We start from the raw sequence: 16,374 nt of genomic DNA on the forward strand, positions 1-16,374 counted from the left end.
AAACTATTAGATGATGAAACTCTTCCAAGCCTGTAATAAATATCCTTTCAAAAAGGAGAAAAGGCACATGGTACTGAGCAAATGCATAAATACAGATTAGGATCATCTGAATATACTTTAAACTAGATCAGAGCTTTGCTTAAGGGATCCAAAAAAGATATTTTTGTAAGCACTTAAGATCAAAGCATTTCTTCCTCTTTTTTAAAAAAAGGGGTTTTTATTGATATGTTTTGTCTTTTAACAGTTATTTTCTGAAATGCTTTCCCCTGCTATTAAGTGAATCTAAAATATAACATTTAAGCAAAACCAAGTGATCCATTGGCAATATCCTCAGCATGTAAAATATTCTGAACCCACCTCTCTAAGGAAAAAAAGAAAGGTACAATTCCTCTCATTAGCCATTAGAATTACACAGCATTAAACTGCATTTTAGTGCTCAGAGTATTTCTTTGAGAGGATTTTTCAACTCACTTCACAACTAATGGGAAAACTAAGGGATCTGTAGATAAGAGAGTGAGTCTTTAATCATAAAGGTAATCATGGCATATTTTCAAGTTCACAATGAAGAATGGGGATTTCTCATAGGGAGAATGGGGTTGCTTAAGGTAAAAGAGATATAGGATATAGAAAGACATCTGTTGCTTGATAAAACTAAAGTACTTAAAGACCTCTATTCTTTTCTCCTTTAAAAGAAGGTTATAGGTGAGCTGAGATATGTTGGTTAAAAACAGTTTCACTGCAGACATGAGCAACATTATGGACATCTCCTTAGGATGTCATGCAAATATCAAAGAAATTTAAAACACACAGTACTGTTTATAGGTGGGGTCCCATTTAGTGTAGAAAATAACTTATTTTGATATGAAGGTAAAAACACATTTTGGTTAAACAAGACTATTTGCTGCAGGTATTTTTTTGGTAATAAAAATAACAAAAATAGATTATTTCACCATGTCCTACAAGAGGACATTCCAATCCAGCCAGTCTCTTTGCTGGCACCCAGATATCCTGATGGATGACCATTATCATTTCTGTTTTTCTCACATTCCTATCTCTGTTTTTCTCTCATTACTCTCTTACTTCTTTTTTACATCACTTAAAAATTAACAGGACCAAATTCAACTAACTTTCTTCATGATGCCTTTCCTGATTAGCAAAATGATAAACTACAAGGGTTAAGAATATGAGAGGGGCAGCTAAGTGGCACAGTGGATAGAGCACTGGCCCTGGAGTCAGGAGTACCTGAGTTCAAATTCCACTTCAGACACTTATTACCTAGCTGTGTGGCCTTGGGCAAGCCACTTAACCCCATTTGCCTTGCAAAAACCTAAAAAAGAAAAACAAACAAAAAAAAAGAATATGAGAAAAATAAAAGTTTAGATAGGAAAAAAAAGCAATCTGGGTAGAATCAAATAGCTCTACCAGAGTAACAAAACCCCAGAATCCCCAAATTGCATGGAAATCACAGAGCCCTTCTTATCCAACATATTACTGAAAAGAAAACCCTGCTAACTACTATATCCCATATATATCCCATAAGTAAACAGTTGATCCCAGCTTTGCTTGAAGTACTTCAGTGAGGAGAAACCTACCATATCCCAAGAAAGCCTATTCTTCTTTTGGATATATCTAACTGTTAGGAAGTTTTTTCTACCCTTCAGTCCTAAGTTAGATTCTTTAAATTCCACTAATTGCTCCTAATTCTGGCCTCTGGGGCAATGTTGAGTAAATCTATTTCCCTTTACATGTATTAACACTTCAAATATCTTTCAAGAATCTTCCTTTTCTCCAGGTTAACCATGCCTGGATCAACCAAATGATACTCATAAAACATGATATAAGGAGCCTTCACCACTCTGGTTGCCTTGAACTGAACATTCTCCAACTTATCAATAGCCTTCTTAAGCTTTGGTGTCTGGGGGCAGCTAAGTGGTACAGTGGATAGAACAGCAGCTCTGAAGTCAGGAGGACTTAAGTTCAAATCAGACCTCAGACACTTAATTTTCTAGCTGCGTGACTTTGGGCAAATCACTTAACCCCATTGTCTTGCAAAAAAAAAGCAAAAAAAAAAACAAAAAAATGGTGTCTAGAATAAAAACACATTTTTGGAGATGTGAAATGAGAGGATAATACTGCAGTGCTCTAGTAAGGATGATTGGATTGTTGAACATAAAAGGAGATTTAGGATATAGTAATGTACTTCATTAAAAACTTAAGTACTTAGAACCTCATTCCTTGCTCCTATGACAGGAAAAGGCAATCTTGGATATTTTGGTTTTCTAAATGGAGCTCAAGAGTGATTCTGGGATCTCAAAGGCAGAACATAAACTCTTCCAAGTTGTGTAATGCTAAAATCTCAGCTCGGATGGACCTACTGAGAGATTGTATCATTTTAAGGGTGAAGTTAGCATAGTTTAAACAGTTCATTGACAATGATCACTAAAAAAAATAAGTTTTCCCTTCTGTAATGACTTATGAAAATGACTACTAAAGCAAAGAGAAGTTTAGTCTGTTTCCATAGAAGATATATCCATATGGAGGAAACTATAGATCTTTGAATGTCTACAATGACTTTGTATGTCTTCTATCTACATCTGTACTCTGGGTTCCTCAAGGGTAAAGCCTGTGTTTCATGACTATTTCTCTCAAAGCACACTGCTCATCCAGGCTATTGTCAATAGCTTCCTGATTGGTCTTTTTGACTCAAATCTCTCAACTACTCTAATCCATCCTTTGTAAAGGCACCAGTGATTTCCATAAATAGAAGGTTTGATCACATCACCTTCCCTCTCAGATATCTTGTTGTTCTTAGGATCAAATATAAACTACTCTGTTTGGCATTTAAAACTCTTAAAAACCCTGAACTCAATCTACCTTTGCAGCCATATTACATTCACATTACTAGCCCATCATGCGATCTATGGTACAGAAAAACTGACTTTCTTCATACAGATACTCTTTCACTTTTCCTAAATCTTTGCACAGCCAATACCCAATGCTTCTACCACATAGAATCTTTAGTTTCTCTCATCTCAAGTACTATTTTCTATAAAATGATCGTTCAATTACTTCTGGCTGCTAATAGCTCCCCTAAAAAGTATTATGTGCCTATTTAATGTCGTCACCCCCAAGAAAATGTAAGTCCCTTAATGTCAGAGAATACCTCCCTCTTTGTTTTGTATCTCTAATACCTAACACAATAACTGGCATGGAATAAATGCTTAATAAATTATTTTTATATGGTATTTTATTTTTTCCAATTAGGTGTAAAGAGAATTGTTAACATTAATTTTTTTAAAATATTGAGTTCCTAATTTTTCTCCCTCCTTTCCTCATCGTTTCTTAAAACAATACAATTTTGATTTGTTATGTGTTAAATCATATTAAAAATATTTCCATATTATTCATCTTGTAAAAAGAAACAAAAGAAAAAAGCAAAAACAATAAAAATAATAAGCTTCAATCTACATTCTGATTTTACTAGTTCTTTCTGTGGATATGGATGTTTAATAAATTTTTATCATTTGGTGATTAAGTGCACTGTTGTATGAAAATACTCAAATATAATTACATAGGTATAGTCTCGTAACCAATATGAACTATTTCTAACTTAGTAAATGGTTTTTGAGAGTTCCCATGATCTAAAATTATATCACATTATGACCACATTGGTGACAAATATTTCCAGTTAGCTACAGTTTTTTGAGCAACAGAGGTACACAATTCATCACTAGGTCCATACATTTCTTAATATCGTGAAGCATAATTCAGCATGTTTTAGATTATTCTATCAATAATTCTGGAGACAATATCAGATCTGGAGTTTGGCTGGTGTGGTATACCTTTCAAATCACTACACAAGTCTCCTTAGACAAGCCTTAGGGAAAATGAAAACAAACTTGATCTCAATTTTCCTTATTTGCAGTGGATTTTCAATACTTGTATCAGGATTCTCTTTAATTATAACTCATAGGACAAAAAATATGGGATGACATGATTCTCAATGACATGGAATGAAAGTAGAGATGAGCATAGGGCAAGGATGGGTTTTTATGCATTGAATCAGAAAGTTATTGGATGTTAAACTAAACAGGACCTCTACAATCAACAGCTTTTACAAATAACTTATACAGAGTTCAGAGAAGTTAATGGAGTTGATCAAGAAGTAACAAAATATTAATCTTTTTTTAGTAATGTATATTTTTGTTCATAGTTAATTACCCACATTCAATTGGTTTTTCTTCACTGTAATAGAAGACAGTCCTTTTGAACAAAAATGTTATTAACATTTGTATAATTGTCTGGCAATTCTGGAAAGAGAGATAGATCACTTGAAAAACTTGAGACTGAACTACTCTGGGGTCAGAATTACAAGATGAGAAATTTCTGTCTATACTATTCAACATTATCAAAAATTTATTTAAATTCATGATTGACTTTGTTTGTTTTTTTGTTTTTGCAAGGCAAATGGGGTTAAGTGGCTTGCCCAAGGCCACACAGCTAGGTATTTATTAAGTGTCTGAGACTGGATTTGAACCCAGGTACTCCTGACTCCAGGGCCTGTGGTGCTTTATCCACTGCACCACCCAGCCACCCCTCATGATTGACTTTGAATAGATATTGTGAGTGTGCTATTTCTCTAAACAAAATTGTTCTTACATATAGATAAATGATCTATATGTAATTTGAGAGACACAAGAAAGGACTTACTGACCAAAAATATAAACTTTGAGTAGCTAAAATTTCCTACTCTTAGTCTCAAATTCATTCTAAGACTGACCAATGCTTACCCACCCAAATACAGATTTAAAGGTTGGATGACCATTTGCAGGGATGTTGAGATTTCAGACATGGCTTAGACTAGATGTGGTTCTGATGCAGGGGAAGATGAAGAGAATTTGAAGGTAACAGAAAGAATCTGGATGGAGATGTAAATTGACTCTTGAGATGTAAATTGACTTGAAGTAGAGAATTATGATTCTAACAGAAATAATTGTAATCTTGGGTGGGGAACCTCCCCATTCTTAAAGTACCATTGTTTAATGTAAAATTTGTATCCTGATCTCCTTGGGCTTTACCCTCTACCCCTGGTCTAGTAAGAGAAAGGGAGTTCACCTTTCACCCTCTGGATGAGAGACAAGATATAAAAACCTGAGTTGGACTCCAGCTGGCAGTCCTCTCTGACCATGGCCCAGCCAAGAATGCTTGGCTGTTCTTTTATCCCTCTCTTTCTCTCTCGCTCTAGCCCTTCCTATGTCTTGTAACCTTTTTAATAAATTTTTGTTTTATTTCCACCCATGTTTTCCCAGTCTGAATAATGATTCCTCATAGGCAGAATCGAACCCAAGTAGCCAGGGGCTACATTTCAAGGTCTTACATAATAAGATACCCTACCTTTCCAGACATCTCATTCTATTCCAACTAAGATGGAATTCTACCTGTCCCTTGCATATACTCCACTCCTTCCAGTAGCTTATCAACATTTTCAAACTATTTCTTCTGATGGAATACTTTCTCTTACCCTTTTGGCCTATTAAAATACCACTCATATTTAGAAGCAATGTATCATTTTCCATTTCTAGACTTCAGTTCTCTAGCCAAGAAAATTAGATGGGTTTGATAATGTCTAATTCCTTTCCAGTACAAATACTCTATTTCTTCATACATCTTCAGATGGCATGGTATCACAAAAGCCTTAGTGCAATTTAAGCTTTAATAGCCAAGTAATAGTTTTTAAACTTTAATAGCTGAAAACTTCACTAAATTGGTACATTTTATATTTAAAATCCTTGCAAACCCTAAAGTACTATGTAAATCTTAGTTACAATTACTGGAACTTATATTACTATTTTTTTAATAAATATTTTCAAGTTATAAGACATTTTTAAAAGAACCAAAAACAAAGTATCTGAAATAAACAACAGAGTAGTGGCTACCACAGTCCCAGGTCTGTCTTTAGCTCTAATCATTTGATTAGTCATTATAGGAGAATCTCTTTGACAAAGAATCTTCCTCTGCAGGCTACCTCCATCTATTGTCATTAACAGTCATCAAAGAAAGCCCTAAAGGCTTCTGAAGTATACAAACATTCTTATCACTGAGGGCCCCTTTCTAGTTCCTTTCTAAGGGAAAATTGACTCAGAACTCAAACATTTGAGACATTATTTGCATGAAATTCTCTACTTCTCTTTCCATCAGTGCCAAAAAATAACACCACTCTCCTCATGCAAAAATGCTCCCTTCATGGCCTCCCTGCTTCCCTTCCCTGTTCTCATCACCCCTAACCCCTAGCTGAGAGACTTGATTTATGAACACTGGAAAACTATCATTCAGGGCATGACAAGGGCATCAGATACTTCCATGACACATTTATTTTTGAAAATCTCTAACTGCCATTCTATTGGAGTCCAGAGGAAATATACCAGCCCCATAGAGAAAAACATCCTTGACAATTCTCTTCTCCAGAGGGAAATTGTTTCAGGTATTCCAGAGGTAAATGAGATTTGCATGACTGCCTTGAATATGAAAATCTTGATTATTGTTCATTATCCCACTGCAACAGCCTTGCCTGATTTCCGCTACATCTAAGCAAAGAACATATTTTTCTTCCTCCTAATAAACATTAAAAGTGAACACTCCTCTCTCCATTGACCCATTCCCTCGGTATATTCACCAAAGTCAAGAGGTTAATAAGGTGTATGTAAAAGAGTATTGGACTTGGTTCAAATTCTGACTTTGCTAGGGAAAAATACTGAGTACTTAGTATTTCTAAACACAGCGGTAAGTTCTAGGAATGCCAGCAGAAAAAGCAAGAGTAGAGGCAGAGTAAAGGCAGGGATTCCCTTGACCTCTCCCACAAACCCCACCAAAAGCCTTTAAATAATGACTAACCAAATTCTAGAGTGGAAGAACTCAGAAAAAAACTAAGTGAAAAATTTTTCGAGCCCAAGACAACTTGAAAGATACTCAGGAAGGGTCTGTTACACCGGGGTTAAAAAAGACCCACAGTGCAGTACAGGCTAGAGTGAGCTGGCTCCAGCTATACAAGAACAGACATGGAGTTTCTGGATTCATGACAATGGTGATGGTTTCCAGACCCCTCAGTCCAGGGATTGCTAAGGACAACTTGGAAGTTCAGCAGGAAAAATGCCACACCAGCATGAGAGGAGCAAAGCCCAGGGCAGATCAGGCCCCAGGGGACTAGTTGGAGGCCTCCAGAGGCCAGCTGCTTCCAGAGTGCTCTGCCCATGGATCAAAGATGGGGGGGGGGGGGGGGCAACTGCTCTGGGGAGACTGCAAAGGTCTCTCTGCTATCCCTGAGGCAGGATTCTGTTGCTTTGCCCATCCTCATATCCAGGTCACAGTCTGGGACCCCAAACTAAGGAAAAGGAGCAGAAACCCAACAGAGCTTATTGCCTGCAGCAGAACAGGGACTCTCTTTACAATTCTAATACAGAAGTGAGTGCTTGTAGTCATCCACAGACTAAAGCACAGGCCAGGAGAGCTCTCATAGTCTATCATAGGACCCTGGAGGAATTGAGAACTTGCAGGTCCCTAAAAGTTTCTCTAAAAATAGCTGCAAAAACCCTCAAAAGCTTGGGATAATGTGTCCTCTACCCTGGAAGCAGAGTCTCACCTTAACAAAGAATTAAAATCAAATCATAGGCTGGGGAAATGAACAAATAACAGAAGAAAAAAAAATCTGACCAAAGACAAAACTTCTGCATTAAAAGCCTTCAAGAAAAATATGAATTTATCTCAGGACGTGGAAGAGATCAAAAAAGATTTTGAAAATCAAATAAGGGAGGTAGAGGAAAAATTGGGAAGAGAATTGAGATCAATGTGGGAAAATCATGAAAAATTGAGTCAAAAGGTGAAGGAGATACCAAAAAAAAATCCTGAAGAAAATAACATATTTAAAACCAGTTTGAACCAAATGGAAAAAGTGGTCCAAAAGACAAATGAGAAGAATGCCTTAAATAAGCAGAATTAATCAAATGGAAAAGGAGATACAAAATATCTGAAGAAAATAATTCCTTAAAATATAGAATGGAACTAAGGGAAGCTGATGACTGTTAGAAATCAAGAAACAATAAAGCAAAAGCAAAAAGATGAAAAACTAAAAGAAAATGTGAAATATTTCACTGGAAAAGCAGCTGATCTGGAAAACAGATCCAGGAGAGGTCATTTAAAAATTACTGGTCCTACCTAGATGTCATTTTTCAAGAAAATATACAGGAAAGCTGCCCTAGATTCTAGAAGCAGATGATAAAATCATCACTGAAAGAATTCACTAATCATCTTCTGAAAGAGATCCTAAAATGAAAATTTCCAGGAATATTATAACCAAATTTCAGAACTCCCAAGTCAAGGAAAAAATATTGCAAATAGCCAGAAAGAAACAATTCAAATATCTGTGGTGCCATAGTCAAGTTGACACAAGATTTAGGAGCTTTGCCAATAGGGATCATAGCTCTTGGAACATGATATTCCAGAAGGCAAAAGAGTTTGAATTACAATCAAGAATCAGCTACCCAGTAATACTGAAAATCTTCTTTCGGGGAAAAGATAGATATTTAATGAAGTAGAGGAATTTCAAACTTTCCTGATGAAACAACCAGAACTAAACAGAAAAGCTGATATTCAAATGGCTGTTTCTTGTCCTTCATTATCAAAGAAGACCAAAATGACATCACTATGTTTGAGACAAATTACAGTGTGTGCAACTATGACTGATCAAGACCAATATGAGCTCAGAACAGGTTGGACACAAATAGTCCATGTGAGCACCTGGGGTGGGTACTCTAAAAAAGTGAATGTCACAAATGTCATGCTCCCTTTGACCTACTTCATTTCTACCTTCCTCATAGAATGCAGCCACTTCTTTGATGAAGGCACACCATGCTGTATGGTCCTATGCCAGTGTCTCCCATGCTGTTCAATCATTTCTAAAGTTCTTCTATCAGACTTCAGGGTGTCTTGGTATTTACTTCTTCTGTCCCCCTTGTGAGTGCTTTCCCTGTATCATTTGTCCATAAAATAGTTTTTTGGCAAGTGTATGTCTGGCATTCTAACAATGGCTACGGCCCTTCATAGTTGCACTCTCTGTGGTAATGTTGGAATGCTAGGCAGTTTAGCTTGAGAAAGGACCCAGTGTCTGGTATCTCCTCCTGCAGGTGATCTTCATAATCTTCCTAAAACAATTTAAATGGAAGCAATTCAGTTGCCTGACATGGTGCTGGTAGACTGTCCAGGTTTCACGGGTAATGTACAATAATGAGGTCAACAAAATGACTCTGTAGGCCTTCAGTTTGGTAGTCAGTCTAATACCTCTTCTCTCCCTCACTTTCTTTTGGAGTCTTCCAAATACTGAGCTAGCTTTGGCAATGCATATGTCAACCTCAATGTCAGTGTGTACCTCCTTGGAAAGGGCACCATCAAGGAAAGAGAACAAGGTATGTGTGGATCCATCACCACTGAATAGTTGAGATGTTCCTTATGTCTTTGGCCCATAAATAGCCTTCAAGGAATCATAAAAGCATTTTGGTTTGTTACTGTATGCATAAAATTGAATTTCATCTTCTTTCTTACTGAGCAAAGAGTCTTGCATCTTTCTGAGCTTCACTTGTATTTGATCTTCAGTTACAAGATTCAAGTGAAGCATAAAAAAGACAAGTACAAAAGATAAATCATGAGTGATTTAATGATGTTGAACTGCTTATATTCCTGCATGAGAAGTTGATATTGATAATTCATACGAACTTTCTCATTTATTAGGGCAGTTAGAAGAAGCATATATAGACAAGGCACAGGTAGGAGTTGAATTTGAAGGTATAATATATTAAAAAGATGGAGTTAATGGGGGGAAAAAGGAATCTATACTGGGAGAAAAGGAAAGGAAAAGTAGAATGGGATAAATTATTTTATGTAAAAGAGACAAGAAAAAGTTTTTTGCAGTGGAGTGAAAGGGGAAGGGAATGGCTCAGAAAAGGAATAATATACACATTCAATTGAGTAGATATCTATCTTACCCTAGAAACACTTTTGAGGAGGGAGGACAGGGTGAAAGGAGAGAGAGAGAGAGAGAGAGAGAGAGAGAGAGAGAGAGAGAGAATAGAATAAATAGGGGTGGGGTGAATAAGATGGAGGGAAATTCAGTTAGCAAAAGCAATTGTGGGAAAAAATATTGAAACAAGTTTCTCTGATAAAGACCTCTTTTCTCAAACATAGAGAACTGAATCAAATTTATAAAAAACTAAAAGCCATTCCTCAATTGATAAATGTACAAGATTAATGTACAAGTTTTCAATTGAGGTTATCAATGTAATCTATTTAAATCATTTTTTAAATGTCCTAATGATAAAAGAAATGCATTGGCTAATAGATAAAAGAAATGGATTGGCTAAAAGAACAGGAGAAAATGACAAATATTAGAAGGGATGCAGAGAAATCGGTACATTGATGCACTGTTGGTGGATTTGTGAAATGACTGAACAGTTCTGTAGAGCAATTTGGAATTATGCCCAAAAGGTTATAAAACCATGCCCATATTTGATCTAGCAGTATCATTGCTAGATCTATATTCCAGAAGAGAAAAGAATCTATATACATAGGAATATTTATAGCAACTCTCTTCTGCTGGCAGGGACTGGAGATTGAGAGGGTGCCCATTGGTTGGGGAATGGATGAACAAATTGTGTTATATGATTGAGATTAAATGCTGTTCTGTTATGGGAAATGATGAATAAGGTATACTCAGTAAAAACCTTACATGAGCAGATCCAATGGGGAATGTACTTAATTCAAAATAATAGCTATATTGCAGGATGATCAGCTGTGAATGACTTACCTTTTCTCGGCAATGCCGTGATCAGAGAACCCTGAAGGGCTTATGATAAAAACTACTATCCATCTCTGATTTTTCTCACAACATAAATCTATATGGATCTATGTTTAGCATGGTTAGAAATGTAGAGCCTATATCATATTACTTTCTTTCAGGGAGAAGGAAGAGGGGGAGAAAAATGTAAAACTGAAAACCTTACCAAAAAAATCCATAAAAACAACTATGAAGTTGGAAAAACAAATAAAATATTTATATAAATCATCCCAGAGATAGAGCTGATGGTGTCTGAAAACAGGCTGATGCTAGCTTTTTTAAAATTTTATTTTATTTTTCTTGAGGTTTCTTCTTTTTTTGGAGGGGGCTCATGGTTATCTTACACATTACTATTGTAGTAATGTTTTTCAAGATTACCTGTTTTGAGGTTGGGGTTTTTGTTGCAAGGCAGTGGGGTTAAGTGACTTGCCCAAAGTCAAACTAAGTAATTATTAATTGTCTGAGTTCAGATTTCAACTCAGGTATTCCTGACTCCAGGGCTAATGCTCTATTCACTGTGCCACCTGCCCCCTTGGTTTCACATTTTAAACCTATACTAAGTAAATTGCTTTCTCAATGAAGGGGAGTGGAATGGGAGGGAGAGAATTTGGAATTCAGGGTTTTGGAAGTGAATGTTGAAACTTGTTTTTACATGTAACCAAGGAGAAAAAAATTAAATTAAATTGAACAAAAGAAAATGAAAAACAAAAGCAAGACCATCCCAATTCTCAAAGAGCTCATGTTCTAGCTAGGAGAGACAACACTTATAGAAGAGTGAATTACATGGCAAAAGGAAAAGCCCTATGGTCTTTAGGGTGAACCGTAGGGGCAATGATGGGTCCCAGAGGTTCTTGGGGCATGATGCTAGGAAGGGCAGATCCTGATAGGATTTAAGTAGATTGGGTTCAAGCTGAGGATATTGGAGCAAGCCACTTGTAAACCATTAAGTGAAATCTGAAAATTATTAACCCCTCTGAGCCTAAGCTTCTGCAGCTATAAAACAGAGGTCCCAGATTTAAAAAGACCTAGGAGACCATCTAGTGAAGCTCTCTCATTTTATAAATGACAAAACTGAGGGTTGAGAGGTTAAGAGACTTACCTAGTGTCCTAAATACTAGAGACAGAATTTGAACACAAGTCCTCTATGCCCAGTACTCTCTAGGACATAAAACCTATCTCAATAACTCCTTCTACTATCTACTTCATAGGGTTTTGGTAAGAGAAGTCCTTCTTGTGGTTCAGTGGCTTTCAGTCATTACTGACTCTCCCTGATCCCATTTGAAGTTTTCTTGACAATGATACTGGAGTGGTTTGTCATTTCTTTCTCAAGCTCTTTTTCAGATGAGGAAAGTAAGGCAAATAGAGTTAAGTGACTTGATAGGGTCACACTCAGGAAGATGAGTTTCCTGACTTTGAACCCAGCACTCTGTTCACAGCACCACTGAATTACCTTAAAGCAATACAAAATTTAAATTATTTGTTATTGAAATTAGAGAAACAGGGTTGGAAAGAATATAAAAGACTGCTCTGCCCAGTGCTTCTTAACCTTTGTGAGTGTCATAGCATCCTTTGAAAGTCTAGTGGAGTCTATAAATATCACTTCAAAATGAAGTTTTTAAATAATAAAATAAAACATATGATGAAGGAAATCAATTATATTGAAATAAAACAATTATGTTTAATTTAAAAAACAGATCTCAGGTTAAAATCCACTACACGAATACAATCCTTTCACTTTACAAGTGGAAAATTAAGGCCCAGATAGTTCAGATAACTTAGTGATGGCTTCTACTTGTCTCTTAGGTTTTATGAAACACACTGCCTCTACATTGGCATTTCTCATTGGATCCAACGATACCTGGGGCTACCAAGATCACTTCATGGGGACCACAAGGTAAAAATAATTCATAATAATACTAAAATGATGTCTTTTAACTCCCATTTTCTCATAAGTGTATAGTTGAGAATTTCCAGAGGCTATATAACCTATGCACTGAAAATTTAGCTGCAAACATCAAAACTAAGTAAATATCTGATCTACAGAACTACATTTTGGCCTTACAAATGGCTGTATTTACTGTTTTCCTTGTATTCATCTTTTATCAGTCCAACTAATCATCAATGATCTTTTATGTGAATTCTTAGAAAGAAATCCAAGGAATGCTGAAATATTCAAAATATTGAATAACTCTTGAATCACGTTGTTTATCCAAGAACAACTATATCAACACTGTTACTGATAACGCAAAAGTGGTGGTGGCTAAAATCATTGGTGCTTTGACATAATCAAAATAGTGGCACCAAACTGGACTAGTCATCAATTTATTCTTCACCACCATACTAACATCAAAATAAATGCATAGGGGCAGCTAGGTGGTACAGTGATTAGAGCATCAGTCCTGGAGTCAGGAGGACCTGAGTTCAAATCAGGATTCAGATACTTAATAATTATCTAGCTGTGTAACTTGGACAAGTCACTTAACCCCATTGTCTTATTAAAAAAAATACATAAATGGATGAATGAATACATAAATAGATGAATGAATGCTATCTTCACTTAAGAATGTTCTTGATGACATAAAGAAAAAATTATTTAATTTTATTAAAAATTAATCTTTGAGATCTTCTTTTTTTAGGTTTTTTTTTTGCAAGGCAGATGGGGGTTAAGTGGCTTGGCCAAGGCCACATAGCTATGTAATTATTAAGTGTCTGAGACCGGATTTGAACCCAGGTACTCCTGACTCCAAGGCCAGTGCTTTATCCACTATGCCACCTAGCCTCCCCTTTGATATCTTCTTAATATTCTATGGGACAAAATGGAAAACACATGAAGCACATCTGCCTCATACGAAAGTATGGTAGTTTCTCAAGGAAAAACCTATGAGTAATAGTTTGATTGTAAATTAAACTAGTCTTTTTTTGACTTTGAAGATGAAATCGATGGTCATTTCAACAATTGTGGTTTTTTTAATTCTCTATAATGAAATGGGTCAAAATTTGGAAGATCTGCATATCTCAGCTCTTTTTTCCAACTACATATCAGCATATGAGGCTGTATTTTCTCAACCAAAACAATATATTACAACAGATTTATTACAGAAGTAGATAAGGTAATTCATTTGTTTTCTATTAAGCTAGAAATTAGATTTTCATATCTGATACAAATGTGGATATAATATACATATTCATATTATATATATTCATATATGTGTATGAATACATACATATTTAGTCTAGACTTGTGCTATAATCAGAGTAAGGAACTCCAAGTTAAGAACTTATTTTCAATAGTGCAAGTCTGTAACTTATAGTCTTAATGAGTTGCAGAAGTCACCGAGACTTGCCTAATCATGTAATTAATAAGTATCAGAAGCATAACCTGAACCCAGGTCTTCCCGACTCCAAGGTTCTGTACCTACCATACTACCCTGCTTTCCTCCTTGCATATAGCAGATATTGTATAAATGTTTGCCAAGTTTAATTAAATTGAACTGAGCAATAGCTCAAGTACTGAGTCTTTTGAAGATGACAATGGCCTTTTGACTTGACCTTTCTCATTCTAACAAGATTTCTTTTTTGTAATTAACAGAAGTGAATTCAAGGTATAAGACATATTCAAATTTAAGATCATTTCTTGAGCATCTTGCACTGACATGTTCAAAATACCATCCTGGCTCAGAAAAGCTAATTATCTAAGCAATACACATATATACACAATCTGCTCAGATTTACAGAATCTCACACTTCTTCTTTAAAAGTATATTTACTTAATTTGACATCAGTTGATCCTTTGTCTTCCATGGGGAATGCACCACGTAGTGCAAAGAAATATTCAAGACTACCAAGAAAACAAGGCTCCCACATTTGAGGAACTTAGGTAAAGATAACCTGGTGTACAAAAAAAAAAAAATACCCAGAATTGCAGTCAGAACACCTCAGTTCCAGGATTGGTTTTGCCTCTCATTAGTTTAGATAAGTAATTTATCTCCCTGGAGTTCTGCTTCCTCCTTAATAAAGGTTAATAACACTGTATTTAACTCTTATGGAATAAAGCATCCTCTTAAATCTAAGATAGTTGTAGAAATTTTAATTATTCTTATTATATTCCTGCATATGTAATAGGACATATTCAAAGATAAATAAAATAAAAATTAGAATATGATGCTACTACTGAATAATCAATGATGGAAAAAATATTTCTAGCTGGTATAGGTGTAGATGGACAACAAAAAATCGGAGAAATCCCCATGGGGAAAGTAGCTTTTAATTGGGTGTTAAAGGAGGAAGGTTATTAAAAGAGAAAAGTGATGAGAAAGGACAGTCTTAGAGTTTAGAATTGCCGAAGTAAAAGCAAAGAGAGTAAGAAGGCTGAGGAATGTGTGGTTTTATGCGTAGGGGTGAGGGGAATAAAGATTCTTAGGAAATAGTCTAAATTGTCTGCAAATCATAGAAAACAATCTAGGTATATATGAGAACTTTCATAATATGAGCCTCTGGGCATGACACTCGATATTGATTAGAAATTACAACTATAAGGGGCAGCTAGATGATACAGTGTGTAGAGTGCCAACCCTGGAGTCAGGAAGACCTGAGTTCAAATCCAGTTTTAGAAACTTAATACTCCCTTATCTCTGTGACCTTGGACAAGTCACTTAACCCCATAACCTTGCAAAAAAAAACAAAAAAGAAAAAGAAATTACAACAATAGGACCAGCTTTACTGCTGTTAATGAAATAACTATTTTTTCCCCTGAGAAACTAAAAAGTGCCTCATCAACAAATTTGGTGACTACCAGAAGTCTGGGAGCTTTCATTTATAGCCATACCCCATTTCTAAGGCAAAGGAAATGAGGAAAATAGGTTAAAAGTATCACAACCACACTGAAGAATTTTTAAACTATCTTACTTTAACCAAACTGATAACTTTTGAAATAAAGCTTTGAATACTTTTAAATGGATAAACAGAGATCATAACAAATGAAAGCCATTTATTCTTCTCTTTCAAATTAATAATCATGCATTTATTGACCATTATACACAAATCATTCTCCTTAGGACCAATGATTCCTCTGACACTAGTCCTCATCTCAGTTTGAAAAAGGAGAGAACTTAGGGTAACTAAAAAATAAATATATAAAACAATATACTGTCAAAACTTGCTTCATTTTAGAACAGGTGTGTTCATAAAGCAATAATCATACAATTTGAAACAGTTGGAAAAGCAGACATTTATTTTGAACTACAAAATTTACAAAGTATTCTGTGTATTTTATCAATCCTCACAACAACCCTATGAGGCAAGTGCTACAGGTATTCATCAGAAAAGAAAACTGCTCAAGGGAAGGATCTTCAGACTGAAAAGGATACATAACAGGAGACTAGGAGGGAAATGATACCCAAGATGAGTAGAGTTGTAGAAAGAAGACACACAGCTCCCCTTGATGAGTTCAAGGCACCAGGACCAGATAAAGTACATCTTAGGGTACTGAAAGAAGT

Source organism: Macrotis lagotis, chromosome 3, assembly GCF_037893015.1.
Source record: "Macrotis lagotis isolate mMagLag1 chromosome 3, bilby.v1.9.chrom.fasta, whole genome shotgun sequence".
NCBI lineage: Eukaryota > Metazoa > Chordata > Mammalia > Peramelemorphia > Peramelidae > Macrotis > Macrotis lagotis.